Genomic DNA, 13894 nt, shown 5'->3' with positions numbered 1-13894 from the left:
TCAACTCTTGTAAATCAGAAGATCACCATTGAATTAATTAGAGCTGTGAAGCCAACTTACGCCCGATGAGGTTCTGGCCCTCTTTGATTAACCTGACATTTAGTAAGACTTCTCAGATAGATGTGGTGAGATCCAGAAGCATTCTGGGGATTGTGGTCAGATTAATATCTGAGAGTTTGTCTACACAGAGAGTTGCACTCATTTAACTTAAAGTGTTAATTTAAATAGATTTAGCTAAACCCAGTGTAGATTGAAACATTTGTTCCTCAGAGCCTTGTCTCTAACTATGCTCTCAAACTAGGGTTCTCCTACTGTCAAACTCAAGGCCAGTATTTTTCCCAGCATTAAGGGTACAGAGTTTCCCTCTATATGAATCCCGATTCTTTGTGTGGACAGGGTGGTCAGTGTCTTCACAGACATGCCCTCCTGTTCCAGCCTTTTGGAATCTCTTCCATAGGGCTGGAAAGTCTGTGGCTAGTGAAGGACTATACAGAGTAGCATGTGTGAGTGACATCCTTCTTCCAAATGCTGAAGCAGAGCAGGCAAAAGTAATGTACCTTGTGGCTGCTTTCTCTCCTCAATAGTCAGCTCCGAGCTAGAGACTTTGCCAATACCTCACATTTGTGGGGATATTGGACGGGCATGGAAGCCCAGGGACTACCTGAATGGCAGGTTCTGTGCACAGTTACAAGCCATTCCACTGGGGAGCAACCATGACAGAACATCCCAAGGAATTGCCACTAGGGGATCCATATGCCCCCCATTCATGCATTTGGGGATGACTAATAACAATTTTAGTTACAAGATGGGGACGCATTGGTTAGAAGTAACGGAAGAGGAGAAGGACCTAGGGGTCCTTGTAGACCGCAGGATGACTATGAGTCGACAATGTGACGTGGCGGTGAAAAAAGCCAATGCTGTCTTGGGATGCATTAGGCGAGGTATATCTAGTAGGGATAAGGAGGTCCTGCTTCCGTTGTACAAGGCGCTGGTGAGACCTCATTTGGAGTACTGTGTGCAGTTCTGGTCTCCCATGTTTAAAAAAGACGAACTCAAACTGGAACGGGTGCAGAGAAGGGCCACTCGGATGATCAGAGGAATGGAAAACCTGTCGTATGAAAGGAGACTAGAGGAGCTTGGGTTGTTTAGTCTGACAAAGCGAAGGCTGAGAGGGGATATGATTGCTATCTTTAAATATATTAGAGGGATTAATACAAGGGAGGGAGAAGAATTATTCCATCTTAGTACTAACGTGGATACAAGAACGAATGGATATAAACTGGCCGTGGGGAAGTTCAGGCTTGAAATTAGACGAAGGTTTCTGACCGTCAGAGGGGTGAAATATTGGAATGGCCTTCCGAGGGAAACGGTGGGGGCGAGGGACCTGTCTGGTTTTAAGATTAAATTAGATAAGTTTATGGAGGGAATGGTTTAATGGTAAAACATAGTAGTCAAGAAAACCAAGCAATGGTAGGTAAATAGCATAATGGCTAACAGGGATCAGGATGGAGACTCTTGCCTATATGCTCGGGGTCTTACTGATCGCCATATTTGGGGTCGGGAAGGAATTTTCCTCCAGGGCAGATTGGCTGAGCCTCTGGAGGTTTTTCGCCTTCCTCCGCAGCATGGGGCAGGGATCTCTAGCAGGAGGGTCTCTGCCGATTGAAGTCACTAGTAACAGGATTGGGGACTTCAGCAGCAGAGTCCAGGGAAGGGGTAGGGACGGTTTTATGGCCTGCAGCATGCAGGGGGTCAGACCAGATGATCATAATGGTCCCTTCTGACCTTAAAGTCTATGAGTCTATGAGTCTATGTACACATCATGCACTCTCCCAGAGATATTTCCATGGAAGAGGTGATCCGGGCTTGGGTCTGGAAAAGTGAAAGTGCTTTTCCTTTGTAGCCCAACAGTCTGGACCTATTATACATTTCCTGGGGCAATTGAGTCTGCTCTGACTATCTTTCCTCAAGAAAGCTTCTAGAATCTGCTTCCTACGAGTTTCATTGTCAGCGGACACACTGATAGCGTAACATTCTGTAGCTCTTTGTCATTAACCTTTGCATCCTCTGTATGGGAAAGATCCTGTATTAAGTTGCTTGCCTTCCACTATTCATACAACATGAAATGTAGTGCAGTGCTGTTAGTGGTGTTGTTCTAATAAGACAGTGATGAATCCTTTAGTGTTGTAGAATGAAAGGTGAAAGTGTCACTTTCTAGAACATAATGTGGAAACCTTCAGTGTGGTAGGCGTAAAGATCAGATGAAAACACCAAGTCAAACACACAAATAATCAGTCTACGTGCCTCCCACAATTTAGGACATTTTAACAGAGTATAATCCTGGCCAGCAAACAAATTCAGATAGTGAAAGACCTTTCAGAATTTTTGTAATTACTCAATGGTCAGCTCATAAAGGAACATTTTCTTACACATTGTACATGAAGAAAAAGGGACAGCCGCTATTTAAAGTGCTGTGTGTGTCCATCATCCATCATCTTTAGGGGGGAAAAAACACCCCTGAATTTGGAATCACAATCCAATCCCAAGGGAAGCTTATTTATGTCCAATATGACCCTAATTATAATGATAATATAATGAAGCAATGTTCCCTCCCTTCCTGTTGCTGCACAGTAGCAATCTGCTGAAAATTGCTTTCAGCTGTAAATGTATAAATAAGTGTTTTGGAGCTGCAAGTTGTACTTCTGCTATAGCATGCTTTTTTTTTTTTTTTTTTTGGTGGTGGGGGTGGGTGGTTTTAAGAACAGCAGCAAAGACAAGGGAAATTCCCCATCATCAAAAGGGTAGCAAAGTAGTCTGAGGTCAAAGCCAAATGCCAGTTCAGTTTTAAATGAATGCAAAGGAAAGTACACTAGCCTTAATAATAGTTTACCCACAGCTTTATACCAATGTAAGTGACTATTTAAAACAATTTAGCATACTATAGCTGGAGCAGTAGCAACAAATATGGTTAAGGATGTCTAAGCATTTCCATTCTAACCCACTATTTCCAGTGGCTCACTGTTTTCTGACACTTTCACTTACCGCACCGAAATTTTCCAGGCTCAGTCTCTACGCAAGGGTCATAGCTATTTGTACAGACTGAGAAAGACAATTCAATCTTCTTTGACAACAAGGAAAGTGGAAAAAATATTTTCCTCCCATAATAAAAAATATTTGTAACAGTCCTAGTGCCAAAGCATTTGGGGGTAAGGAAGCTGAAATTTGGCGGGGAAATAGCTATTTTAGTGTGCTGCCAAAAATCATTTTGATTCGGTCAGTTTGAATTGTTAGGAGTGTTGAAAATTTGATATTATTTCCTAGGAAGATTTGAAAACTAGAGTTTGCACATGTGCAGGAGTCTTTATTTCTAAAACAGTACTTTTTAACTACCTCCCTATAAATCAAGCTGCCCACCACTGGTCCATCAGTGCCAAGAGAGTTCCCAGCCACCTGTACCTGGGTTAGGAAGTGTTGGGTTGATTTTTATTGTCTGTAACCATTATGCCTAGGTTATTTGCACCTCTTAATTTCTGGCAGGCAGTTCTAGTAAGGGAATCCTTTTACCTGAAGCGTGTGAGTGCATATTGGAACCCACAGAAAGGTAGAGCCTGTACAACCCAGTCTTACATCAAATCTCAGGCTACTCAGAGTATACTACCAGACAACCAGTGGGGACTGCTGTCCCACAACACTCACAGTAACATCCAGAACAGGGGTGAGTTACAGTATTTACCCAAACACCATCTTAAAACGAAGTGAAAGCTTACAGTTATGTTTCCTTGATGAGGCCCAGACCTTCCTTAGCCCAGTCACCATTGGCTGTTAAGCCATTTTCCAAAGGTCCTGCCACAGGCTTGTACTTCCTCTTATAAGCGCCAGGAGGCTTAGACTTTCCAGCTACTTAACTCTTGCCTTCCCTTACTGGAGCTCCAGGTCTTTGAGCCCATCACACTCCCAACATTATAAAAAAGAGAGAAGTGCACTGTGCACGTAACAAAGCCCTGGCTGGGATGATTTAGTTGGGGATTGGTCCTGCTTTGAGCAGGGGGTTGGACTAGATGACCTCCTGAGGTCCCTTCCAACCCTGATATTCTATGATTCTGTGATTCATATGTCATGCAGATAATTTAGGTTCTTAATAAAGAGACTACTGAGCTTGTAGTGAGTGCTGCCTCATTCAGTGCAATAGGACTTGGGTGCTAAGGGATCTCAGCAGCTTTGAAAGAAAGCAGCTACAAAACTCTGCAAGCTGTATAGATCTGCATTTTTCTTCTTTCACCCAAGGAAATTAAATGCAATAAACTAGTGTTAATTTAATATTGAGATTGAGACACCAAGCACTCAAAAGTCACAGAATTCCAGTAGTTAATGTTTCTCCCACAATAACAACTCAGCCCTAGTAAGGGATGGTACTTCCATGAGCACACCTGTAATTTTTGCCAGAACTCCCCATGAGACAGCTTGCAACCATACCAACCCCTACTGGGGTCTGTCCTATCTGGCCTGACCCTGGCCTTAGGGTTGCCAATGTTCCAGGATTGGCCTGCAGTCTCCAGGAATTAAAGATTCATCTTTAATTAAAGATTATGTCATGTGATGAACTCTCCAGGAATACATCCAACCAAAATTAGTAATCTTACCTGGCCTGTAAGGAATAACTTCTGTACTGGGCTATGGCTGCAGGTACTATCCTCTTTCCTGGTTGGAATAAAAGTCTGATGTTTTGGAAGGGAATGTGATCAAGTGACTAGAGTACAGGAATAGAATCTTGTAACACCTGAATTCTATTCCCTGCTTTGCCTCTGATTCGTTGTGTTTCCCAGGTAAATCTCAACCTCCTAGAGTCTCAGTTTCCATTTTTAAGCAATAGGGACAATGATACCGATTTACGTGGGTATATGGAAGATTAACTAATATTTGTATAATGCTTTAAACATATGAAGCTCTAGAGAAGTGCTAAGAATTATTTGAGTTCCCCTCCCAACACACACGCTTAAAGTAATTTTATAGCTGACATGCAAGGCATTTTTGTTCACAAAATTGTGAACTTGAAACATATTCCAAGCACATGCTAAAAGTGAGACGATTTTAGATAATCCTTGGCTATTTTTCTATTGTCTTTAAATGTTTTTAGCCTGTTCTTCTTTGCTACAATTGCTCCTCTGCCCCAAGGACAGGGTACCTAGGGATCTATATTCTAACATTTTCTGTTGAATATGTGTATGAAACCATCAGGAAGGTTAGTGAAGGAACATGGGGTGCCATACTGTATATACAGGATGGTGACACCTAGCTCCACAACTCCATCACAACCGATATGCCTGATGCAGGGGAACAAATAGCCCAGTGTCTGTGAGACTGCATGCTGGATAGGAGCAAATTGAGTGTGACTAAAACCAGATCAAATTGTGATAAGACTTGGTGGAAGCTGCTGATAAAAGATTATTTTGAGATCTCCTTCAACTGCAGGAGTGTAGCCAATGTTGGAAACACAAGTTCTCAGTTTAGTATTATTAGATTCTGTTTGAGGAGGTTCAGATAGTCTGTTAGCACAAGTGTACAGTTTAATTTGAACCTGTTCAGAATATTGAGACCTTTTCTCTCTGCCACAGTAATCCTTACCTTTGGGACCTCAATATTGGATGACTAACACACTCTGGGTGTGGCTGCATCTAGAGACCACTCTGAAACCAAAGGTAGTTCAACATGCAATCACACAACTATTAAGTGGTGTGTCATACAGGGATAAGAACACATTACACTGTTGCTCGGGATCTGCATTGGATGTGAATAAATATCTAGGTGCAATTCTTCATGTTATTAATTTTGACTAGGTCCCCAGCCATTAAGGGGGGCTTAAGTTACCTGAGGGAACATTTCTCTTCTTGTGCAATACTACCACAATTGTGATCAACAGAGGCACTTGAGTAGGAACCCCACCCATTTTAATGAGGGGAGGCTGCTTGCAGGGTGATCTCCATGAAGGTGCCTTATATTTGTTAATTTCTCCCAGAGATTACCTCTCTTCCCAGACATCTAATTTTGATCTAAAGACTTCAAGTGATGCAGAATCCACCACATGCCTTGGTAAATTGCTCCATTTATTAACCCTTACTGTAATGGGCTGGTGGGCTTGTTTTATTATTGAGATATGAGCAAATATACAAGTATATATACTGTCTAAAATTGTATAGTACTTGTAGTATTTGTGCATAGATTTTAGTATTTGTGAAACACCTAGGAATTTCAAATAGATTCTAGAAAAAAACCAAACTAACTAAAGACCTGCCAGACAATCAACCTCTGGGTGAATAAAGTATCTTGGAGCAGTGTTTCTTTAAGTTGTACTGTGGATAGACTGTAGTTTTTAGTAAGTTGTTTATTAAAAGTTGTCTTAGCTTTTATGTTTTTGAAACAAAATATAATTCGGCTTTCATAAACATTATGTGCAGAAATGCATTTTTATTTTGGTAATATTTGTAATATTGCAAAAATACTTAAAATATTATATGAATGAAAAACATAATTATTATGGGCCTTGCATTGCTCAGAAATACAACTTATCTCATATAAATGAATTATGAATCAATTACACAGAATTAAAAATTAGCCCACTAGGTGGAGACCTTGCATCAAGTATGTACCTAAATTGTTAATACTAGGGAAAATCATAGTTACCATTACACAAAGAATTTTTTTAGTAAATGAATCATGTTTGTGTCAATGTCTCTCTTCAATTCTGATCTCAAGGACAATTTTTAATTTCTTCTGTAAAATTTCAGTGAGCTCTTGGAAATGTACATTAATTTATAAATAAATTATAAATACTTTCAGGTTAATAAAACAGTCAATTTATATTCCCTGACAAAAACACAACAGTTAAAGGAGATGATTTTTGTCATTTTCAAACTTGCTGTGAAATTGTTCACTCAAGACATTTTTATTGGCTGTCCAGTTAAGTCTAATGAGCTGGTTTACTGTGCAAAGGCAAAGTAAGTGAAAAATGTGTGCCAAGGGAGGAATATTTATTTTAGCAAAACAGCATGTAACTGGATCCCAGTTAACAGAAAATCCAAGTATAGTGATATTTAGTTATTCTCCCTTGCTCTGCAAATCTGGTCAGCTGATATACAAAATCTGCACCAAACTCTAAGTAAAGGTAAGGCTCATCTGTGCAGGAGACAACTTTCTTGAGGGCTGGTTCAAGACTATGGAATGAACTTCCCCAGGAATTAAGGACCATTACAAACCTTGCCACTTTCCAAGTGAAAGATGGATTTGGCCTTTGATATTGCTTTCTCTTACATAAACATATAACTTATATTAAAAAACAAATAAAAAAACCTTCCAAAAATAAATAAAACCACACAAAAACTAGACACTTCACTTCACATACTTCTTCCCCTGGGAAGAGGATGAGAGAACAAACAACATGTGACAGATGTTAGTCATGTTGCTTAATGCACTACTGGAAGGTGCTCAGATACTATGCTGATGAACACAGTCTAAGAACCTGTGTAGAATACAATAAACTCTGGGCTTGGGACCCACAGCATGAGCTTTTCAAAACTGTCCAGCCAGAAAATCTGGTGATTAGAAGTTTCATCTCCCCTATGTAGTGGAGGATATGGAAACCTTCAGCAAAACAGGCTTGTACTTATTTTCATACCCATTTACCCCCAAAATACCCAATTCTCATATTTCATCTGGCCTGCTAAATACCCACAACAGTTTCTGATGTAAAAAAAAAATGTTTAAACACACACATGGAATAAATTTGTGTAATGCTTGCAATATTCATATCTCCATTTAATGATCTGCCTCCATATTCTTTATCAGAGGGGTAGCCGTGTTAGTCTGTAGCCACAAAAACAATAAGGAGTCTGGTGGCACCTTAAAGACTAACAGATTTATTTGGGCATAAATAAATCTGCCCAAATAAATCTGTAGTCTTTAAGGTGCCACCGGACTCTTCATTGTCTCCATATTCTTTATATTTCTAGGTTATATAGTAAGGCATCCAGCAAATGGAGGGAAGTCTAACACTTGAGCAGGGTATATCTTGAGCAGTCTAACTACCAGTCTTGCTCTGTGTGTGTGCCTGCAGAGCCTAAAAGGAGCAGCGTTACCTTGGATATATTAAAGATCTGTGGCTGTATTACTGTTACAAATTTACAGTGTTGATTCCATATAGACAAAAGTGGACAAGGAAATTAGGACAAGGTAGTAGCTTAATTAAGTGATTCAGATTAATTTGTCTGCCAGTTTCCATATGAACTATTTTTTGATCTCTAAAATTTACAAGGTTGGCTCAGTTTGTTTCTTTATAGCTTTCTTGGCCTGTAGCAATACCACCTTGGACTACAATCCTGTCAGATCATATGCAGGGTTAGGCTTGGTCAGTATTTGAGCGTGAGACCGCTGAGGAAAGGCCAGGTGTGGCAAAAAGTGGTGGTGATTCAGCAGGTAATACTTTTTGTCTTAATTAGCACAGAATTAATGCATCAGCATGATGGTAAAGGACACATTGCTGTGGAGGTACTGCTTTCACGTGAGATATAAAAACAAGGTTCTAAGTACCTGAGGTCATTACAGATTCTATTACACTCTAGAGTCTTGGTCAAATTCCAGTTTAGATAATTATTTTCACCTAGACTTCCTTACTTCATCCCACAATGCAGGGTCTCAAATTTCAGTGAATGCCCTGTACGTAAGTGTCTTCGGCACTCAATGCCGTATCCGATGGGTAACTCTGCCTGTGATAACTGGAAGTCCGTTACAAGCATATAATGCCCAGCATCTCCTGATAGGTGATATCAGAATGGATATTTAGCACACATAGAAAGCTTATCTTAAGTTTACTCTTCAATGTTCAGCTATTAGCATAGTGTATTTCTCAGTTATCCATTCTTCCAAGTTTGTGACCAGATTACACAGTAAATTATCTTTCCCTGCCAGCCATTACAATAACATGTTTACTTTCCAGTGGCAGGGTACAAGTCAAGATCAATATTTTAAAAAGTTAAAATCTAGTTTTATCGGATCGTCTTCTGACTGTACCAAAACAGGGAGCATGGAACACGGGGAGAAATATTCATCATGGCAATGTCTGTTAGTGTCATTTGGTCAGCTGACTCAGCAAAGATAACTGTTAAGGCTCCAAACTGAAAACAGGTAGTTTTTGAGAAACTATTCATCATAATTGTTTGTACTCATTTCCCTGTTTTCCCCTCCAAGTATGTCAGGCAAGAATGAAACTTTTGTTTTTAAAAAGCAATTGCAGTTAGGAAAAGGTACATTGTGTATGTCTGGGGGAGTTTGCCCCTCAAGAAAGGATTTTAGAGAATTCAGTGTTAGAGACAATCTGTGCATTCTAAGCAACATTATAATCATGCAGTTCCCCATCTGTAAAATGTAATATTTCCCTTCCTCACAGAGGTGTTTCTAGAAAAAGACACTAAAAATTGTGAAATGGTTTGAGATCTACTGATGAAAAGTGCTAAGAGCTAGGTATTATTCTTTTCTCATTATATGGCAAAGATAGTAAGGTCAATTAACATTATGGCATTGAGTCCTAGCATCAGTCCTCCTGTTCCCCTTCTGTCTGTAATGATTGTTCCTTTTCCTCCAAGGATAAATGGGATGCAAGAATGGATGAAAGAGTAGAGGAGAAATCGCGAAGATAAATTTCACAAAGAAAAGAGATGGTACAGAGGGAGAGCATGGAAATCACGGTAGTCTGCTCTTCTTCTAAGTCATTTTATGCAGGGACACACAGATGAGCCAGCAAGTTTTTATATGAGCTTGTAACCATGGCTTACTTGGTCTATCTGCCTCAGTTTCCCTCTTCTTGATAGAATAGTTTGTCTCTTTGGCTAAACTAAAACAATTTCACTTTCTTAGGTAAATGAAAGTCCAAATGCAAATATCACAAATCCCAACCATCACCCCTTGGTTCAGGAGGCAGTGAAACTCCTTTGACCTTCTTGGGCCACAGCCCTCTGTATGTGACCTCTCCTGTCACCCCTCGCATGAGGGGTACACTGTTTTGTTGTCAGGGGTCCACAAAGTCCTCTTCTTTAGGTGCAACTGTAACAGCTCACCACTTTCTGGTGGCAGCTGAGGTGTAGGGGAGTGTGATATGGAGTTCAGTGGGATGGGCAGCCTAGTGATTAGCACATCCAACAACTTTTAGCCCGTTGTCTCTCTGTCCAGGCAGTAGAAACACCTGTTCCTGACCTTAAGCTAGGCATCTTTGGCTTTCCACCTACATCTGGGTCTAGGCCCTTAAGGGGTTTGGTAGGGGGACCCAGGCCTTCCATCGCCACCCGGTCCCAGCTCAGGGCCCCGTTGGAAGCAACACCAGCAGGGTCCTCCCTGCAGTGAGTCTAAGTTGCTTCCCTGGGCTACTTCCTACCAATAGATCCCTTCAGTTTGGGGCATAGTCCTTATAGTCCAAAAATACAGTATAGTACAGCCAAAAGAGTCCAAAGGCGCAAGGCCCTCCCTGACCTTGGAGGTCTCAAAGGGGATGGTGGTTAGAGAAAGCTCTGCCTGTGGGGATTTCCTGCTCTGTGGTCCCTGTTCATGATCACTCTTCTGTCTAACTTCCTGGAGAAGGATTATTCTTTCCTGCAGCCTGTCCACCACCCTTTCTTTGGAATTCTTAGCTCCTTTTAACCTGCTCCTCTGCGGTTGGAGTGTGCTTAACAGGTTTGGGGATAGGATTACCACTTTTGAAATACAAAAAAACTGGCACACCCCCTCCCCAGCAAGGCAAGCCTGCTGCAACCCCAACCCACAACCTCAAGGCAACTCTGCAACCCTCCACCCTTCAACAGTCATTTATAGAATCTAGAGGGACAACACATATAGATAAGATTGATAACATCATTTTCTTACCTTGGTTGTGTTTCTCCAATCTGCTTTGTTTGTGCCCATCTTCACTGAGATTATTTTTTCCCAAACAGCATTGATTCTATATACCTGGTTCAATCAGTCTTTCAATGCCTCCTCACAACTTTTTGTCCAACAGATTTTTTTGGGCGCTGAATCCTTTACTAGGTTGACCCAAGGGATGGCAATGGTAGCAAAGTTTGGGATGAATCGCTAATAGTGTCCCACCAATCCCAAGAAATGGCAAACTTGCTTCTTGGTGGAGGAGACAGGGCAGTCTGCTAGGACTTGGACTTTGCCCACCAGGGGTTGTAACTGTCTTCTTCCCACTGTATACCCCAGGTAAGTGACTTCTTGGTCAGCTAGGCAGCACATGGTTGTGTTGGCCATTAGTCCTGTCTCCTTCAGAATTTGTAATATTGTTGAATAGTGCCTTATATGGTCAGGCCACCCTTCATTGTATAAGATGCTGTCATTGATGTAGGCATCAGCGTATGCCCCATGCAGCCATAGCATTCTATCCATCAGCCACTGAAAGGTGGCAGCGGCCCTGTGGAGCCTGAAGAATGTGGTCTTGAACTGATACAACCCAAATGGGGGTGAAGAAGGCAGTCTTCTCTTTAGGCTCGGGTGTCAAAGGAATCTGCCAATACCCCCTTGTTAGGCCGAGATATATACTTGGCTGCCCCCAGTTTTTCTAATAGTTCATCAATCCTTGGCATGGAGTATGCATTTTGATATTGCGTTCACCTTGCAGAAGTCAACGCAGAACGGTGTTTGGGCATGAGCACAATGGGGCTTTTCCATTTGCTGTGCAACTCTTCCATGACCCCTAGATCTACTATGGCCCAGAGCTCCTGGTGCACTGTCTCCCACAGCTTCTTTGGAAGGAGACAGACCCTTGCACAACTTTCTTCTGGGTTCAGTGTCATTATGGTGGGATACCATATGTGTTTGCTTGGGCAACACCAAGAATACCTCTGGGAATGAGGCAACCAGCCAACAAACTTGTTGCACTTGGTTGGTCCACAGATGTCTCCCTACTGGAGCAAGGGTAGGATCTTGGAGCCTGTAGGCCAAGTTCAGGGTTGGGGAGGAGGGGCATGTGGTGATGAGGAAAACTTCATGGCCTTTCTGTGCCTTCAACAGGTTGGTGTGATACACTTGGTTCACTTGTTCCTCCCAGTTGTTGGGACATGTCGTCACCTTCCCCCACCCATCTCACCACCTCGAAGGAGCCCTGCTATTGGGCCAATAGCTTTGATTCTGATGTTGGCATCAGGAGCAACACTCAGTTCCCTGGCTGGAACTTGTGTAGATGGGCTCCCTTGTTACAGGTCTGCTCTTGGCTGTGCTGTGCCCTTTGCAGGTTTTCCCTCCAGGGACTTCAACTTCCCTCAGAACAGGGTAAAATACCGTACCATTCTAGTTGCTCTGGAGTCCAGTTCCTCCAGTGTGTTGCAGAGAATGGGGCTGCCCATTCACCCATTCAAATATCTCCTCACATTGAAGAACATGACCTGCCTTTATATTACCATATCTCCATCTTCAGCAGGCCCTTTGATAGCAGACAGATACATGATACCTGGAAACTACAAGGCCAGCAATTCTCTCGATAGGGGAGGAAATCAGGTACAGATCAGAGCAGGGACTTACAACTCTCCTAAAGGCCCAGGTCACCCTGTGACACAGTTGAATAGACGAGGAAAGTAAGGAAGGCCCAACTTCTTAGGTAGCTGATCAAGAGTTTTACTGCTACTATGAGAAACAAACAAGGACATGCCCACGGACATCAGCCTACCATTACCTCCACTAGCCTCTACCACAGCATTTTGCTTCATACTTTCCAAATCAGTAATCCTACCTCTTAGCCCCCTACCTACCTCCCATACTTCTTGGGCACTATAGGTCCTGGTTCTATGACACTATAGACTACTTACTCCTCTGAATCTAATTCATGATTGCTTATTAGAAGCTTTCTTATAAAGTATGCTGCAATATTTTTTATTAGTCCATGAAAAAAATAAATATCCTGATATCTGAAGTGGTTTAATAAGTGTAAAAGCTAAAGGTATCACATGACTGAAGTTTAAGCATTCCTATTTCCCTCACATGCACCACACCAAATATGATGAAATAATTCAGCATTATGCATAATCAGGAAGCAGGTATCTAAAAGTCAAATAATACTTAGTATGATTTGTGGAACATAGCAGCCACTGTTGGCCATTTGATTTCAGTTAATGCTTTTCTTCCCTTTTGCTGATGCAAGTTGAAAAGTATTGTCAGAGGGCCTCCTATAGCATATTAGCTTTTCTGACACTTGCACAGTGCTGAGCTCTTGCATCTCAGGGGTTTTGCGATAGTGAAATACAGTAGCTCTTTCAGCCTTTCTATTCCTCTCCCTGTGAAAAAAACCTCAGTTGCTTTCACAAATGTGTAAAATGCAACATGATGAAATTAGATGGAGGACATAGTGCCATTATCACTGAACTTTAGAAGCCATCTCCATTTTATCAGTCTTCCAAAGATACGCTCAATCAATATTCAGTGCATTGTGAGGCAGCAGTTGAAGCAATGCTTTACTCCGTTGGTGTACTCAGGGTAAGGGTTAATTAGCCCAGGGAGTAAAGGATCCTCCAGCATCCTCAGGTAAAGAGACCCTGTTAATTTCTCTGCAATGTGTTGGGAATAGTTCTATCCCTGTTCTGTCATTCCATGTATAAGCAGAGTTCTTGAAAACTCATGCATCATGAACTTTGCTTTGCTAGCTTGTGTAACTATCGAGGAACCAGCATCTGTGATCCAGTACGGATTGCATTGCAGAGAGCAGACATAAACTTATGCATCATGTGGCAGGCAGAGAATGGTAACGTTATGTCAATTGGTCCTTCAAAACTAAATAAGTGAAACCCAAAGTGCGAAAAAAACTTGGGAACCTAGGGATGAAGAACAGAAACTATCTCGATAACTGGCTACACTGAGTAATTGCTTTCCA

Source organism: Chrysemys picta, chromosome 2 (genome assembly GCF_011386835.1).
Source record: "Chrysemys picta bellii isolate R12L10 chromosome 2, ASM1138683v2, whole genome shotgun sequence".
Classification (NCBI taxonomy): domain Eukaryota; kingdom Metazoa; phylum Chordata; order Testudines; family Emydidae; genus Chrysemys; species Chrysemys picta.
The sequence above is the reverse complement of the archived record's forward strand: the minus strand, read 5'-3'. Positions refer to the sequence as shown.